At 45.3% G+C, this 3,875-nt stretch overlaps 1 pseudogene; it reads right to left on the bottom strand.

The window, feature by feature from the left end:
* Nucleotides 1–203: 203 nt before the first annotated feature.
* LOC136662974 (5S ribosomal RNA) lies at nucleotides 204–321 on the bottom strand (annotated as a pseudogene).
* Between the last annotated feature and the right edge of the window lie 3,554 nt (nucleotides 322–3,875).

The raw sequence follows: 3,875 nt of genomic DNA, 5'->3' as shown, positions 1-3,875 counted from the left end.
TTGAGTACATTGCGTTTCCTCCCAGAGGCACCTGAAGGGGGGGGTCGGCACTCCGCGATCTACTCATTTTGCCTCGCGATCTACCGGTAGATCGCGATCCACCTATTGAGCACCCCTGCCTTAGGGCAATTTAACCAATTTGGGTCCTGCACCTGGAGGGCCCCCCTGGTTGGCAACCTTCAGTCTCGAAAGACTATGGTATAAGCCTACAGCACCCAGTATTCCCAAGCGGTCTCCCATCCAAGTACTAACCAGGCCTGACCCTGCTTAGCTTCCGAGATCAGACAAGATCGGGCGTGTGCAGAGTAAGCAAATGTGGGGCTTATTACTGCAGCAGCAAGCACAGTGCCTGCAGCTGCAGCCAGCACCTTGCCTGGTCGCTGACCCTCCACCGTAGACTCTTCCATGCCAAGGCACTGCAGTGAGTGGAGCATTTCCACTGGATGGCCCACTCATCCGTGGGTCTGATTGGCTTGAAATTGTCCCCCTGTGTCACACCACTGTGACACAACTGTCAGGTACCATGGAGCCCAAAGCAGCCAATCCGCTGCCACCCAGGAAGAAGCAGGTCAAAAACTGGCACTCGAAGCACGCCCCAGCTGTTCTTCTGACCTTGGTTTCGAACTGGGCAGAAAATAAAAATCTTAATAGCTTGAACATCTATTACTACTGGACAACTGCGCCATCTCTCCGAAACACGGCAAAGACCTTACCTAGCAGCAGCACCTCTAAATTTCTTGTGAGTTTCATGCAAGTCGGCCACGCAAACGTGACGGAACCAGCCAAAGCCTTTCAAAATGATCACACTTTAATTAGCTTTAGAATGAAAATCCTGGCATTTATTTGGATGGCATTTCAGAGGCTTAGGCCCTTCGTGAAAGGCTTCCACATCCCTGCAAAATTCATCCACTTATGAAAATAAATCTGAAAGACGGAAGAACCTGCAGCAAGCGACAGGCCTCCTTTGGTCATTCCTTCCATTGCGCGAAAGGGGAATAGTACTGATTCTGGCCTTAATGGGAGGGGGCACTGCAGTACAATAGAGGCCAACAGCCTTCTCTGTCTACTAGATAGATACCTTGGTGGTAGAGAGAGTCAGGTTCCTGAGCCTTGCTGGCAGGGTCCCCAGCTCTAGACCAGGGGTGTCCAAACATTTTGACAGGAGGGCCACATCATCTCTATGACACTGCATTGGGGGCCGGGGAAAAAATGAATTAATTTACATTTAAAATTTGAATAAATTTACATAAACATAAGAGATTGAACCTATATGAATGAATGAAGGTCTTGCAGTAGCTCAAGGCCTATAAAAGGCCTTGCACAAAGCAAGGCCTGCCTTTCCTTTGCTGCCTCTGCTGCATCACAGACGTGAAACAGCAAGTAGTGGAGGGAGCCCTTGTCCCACAGCTCAGGAGAGCAGTCGAACAGTCGTCCTCATGCTGAGAGCAGTTGCATTGGGCCAACGTGGGCTCCAGCAAGTCTTCGGAGGGCCAGAGGCTCATTGGAGACTGGGAGCTCCCTGAGGGCCAGATTGGGAGCCCCCGAGGGCCGCAAGTGGCCCCCGGGCCGGGGTTTGGGCACCCCTGCTCGAGACCCACAGGTCCAAATAGAGAGAGTGAATGGGGTATGCATTGGAGAGCTGAAAAGAGTGAATGACATGTAAATACAGTCAAGAAGGCAATCATTTCTGTGCAATTTCTCCTTATAATTGAACTCTCACTGTGCCCATGTTAATGACTGATTCTTTTTTCCTTATTACATTTGACCGTGCAACTTTCCAGTTAAGATAAAACTTTGAAAAGGAAGTGCAAACCATTCACCATTCCCTTCTTGCTTTATGTGGGAAAGAATGATTAACATGGATGCATCACTTATTTTACTGGGACTTTCTAGAATATCATACTGAAAAAAGAAAAAAAAACTGATGGCAGTTCCAGTATAAATAGAGCTACGCATATGATTAGATTTGTAAAGCCTGGTCCCTATATAAATAGTCTGCATTCGCAAAGCAACATTGCCTTCTTTGAAAGTCATCTTGACAGTTGAGTGGGGTTGATTTACACAGGCTGAGGAACCAGTTTGTAAACTTTTGTGACCTGAAGCAAGTATAATCATGATTTAAAATGAAGAGCCCTGACTCAATCCCAGCAGAGCTCTGGTATAAATGGTGTAACCCTGGGAAGCCTACCTCCGCTGTGCCCTTGATGGCATTGCATACATAACTCTGAGTTAGTACTAAAACGTTATTAAATAGATTTAGGATGCTTATGTTTTTGTCCTTAATGGCAATAGTAGCTTTTGTTCTGAGGACCTTTTATTCTGGAAGCAAGAAATAGGGCCTTCTCGGTGGTGGTGCCCCACCTGTGGAATACTCTTCTCCTGGAATTGAGAATTGCTCCCTCTCATGAGTCCTTTCAGCAGGGTTTTAAGACCTCTTGACTCAGGGAAGTTTGTTTTTTTTATGCTGACACTGGGGGGGAGGAAAGCTGGTGTTTTTTTTATGAGCGCATTTTAATCATGATTCAAGTTTATGATGTTTTAATTGTCTTATCATATCTCAGTGTTCTTAGTATTATTTTATCATTGTATTTGTAAGCCGTCGCGAGTGCCTTTAGTAGGGTAGAAAGGCAGGGTGTAAATTATATAAATAATTAATAAATAAATTAGGAATCTGGCTTTTGTAGACAGTTTTTTTTATGTACACCTGTAGACCTGTGTGTGTAAAAATGTAACTTAAATTAGGTTTTTGTGTAGATGTGCTCACATCTACATGTGTAGATGTAGATACAACCTACAAGATATTGTTGCTTCTCCTGTTATCCTTGATTGTCTGGGAATGTAGTTATGACTTACAGGCTTCCTGTCTGTGCACTAATTTTAGGTGGCAAAGTCATAAAGACAGGCCTTTTCATGACTTCCTTGCCACTCTGAAACTTTCTTGTGACCCACAGAGTCTTGCCAACACCCAGAACTGAGCATTGTTCAGGAACATAACAAGATCTTCAGGGCGCAATCCTAACCCCTTATGTCAGTGCTTTGGCCAATGGGACGTGTGCTGCATCCTGCAGTTGGGTGTCACTCATGGAGGCCTCCTCAAAGAAAGGGAATGTTTGTTCCCTTCCCTTAGAGCTGTATTGTCCTTATGTCAGTGCTGGAAACTGCTTGGGCTGGAAAGCACTGACATAAGGGGTTAGGATTGCACCCTGAATGTCCGGCTTTGGTTGCCAGGACCAGCCCTTACAGGGTATAAAACTTGGCACTTCCTACGCATTTATTTATTGCTTGAAGCCATTTAACATTAAATATTAAATTGACCATGCCCTTGAAAAATAAAATTAGAAACTTTCAGGAAATAATGGCTAGAAAGACTAGTTAGTGGGTGCCAACTGGTGGGCCATAACCTTATGCAGCTCACAGATGGCTGGCATCTGGTCTTCCAGCCCCGAAGCTGAGATTCAGAAGAAAGGACAGTCTAATCTGTCTGAAAGAGCTGTGCAGCCTTTGGCCATGTTTACCCAAACAATGATTTCAGTTTTATTTTCTTTATCTCCTGACTGTTCTCACTGGGGACAAAGTCATGCATGTTTATCAGTCATGGTATCTGTTTGGGTTTGCAACCATGTTTGTTTAGGGGTCTACATGACATGGTGTGTCCATAGGACAAGTACTAGTCTTGATGCAGCAATTTCCTTCATATTCCTACGACCCTTCTCTTTCCATGGAAAGCTGCTTCACACAAATTGATTTCCCTGTGGACTTGCGCCCAGGAGGCCTGCTGCCTATTGTGTCTCTAGCATTCTATCACACATTGCTTTCCACAAATGATGTTTCAGTGGAAGTGATAATAGAAAGGGGAAGTGGCAGAGTGTAAAATG

This window comes from Tiliqua scincoides, chromosome 11 (assembly GCF_035046505.1).
Source record: "Tiliqua scincoides isolate rTilSci1 chromosome 11, rTilSci1.hap2, whole genome shotgun sequence".
Lineage (NCBI taxonomy): Eukaryota > Metazoa > Chordata > Lepidosauria > Squamata > Scincidae > Tiliqua > Tiliqua scincoides.
Note: the sequence above shows the minus strand (reverse complement) of the source record. Positions and strands in the feature narration are given on the sequence as shown.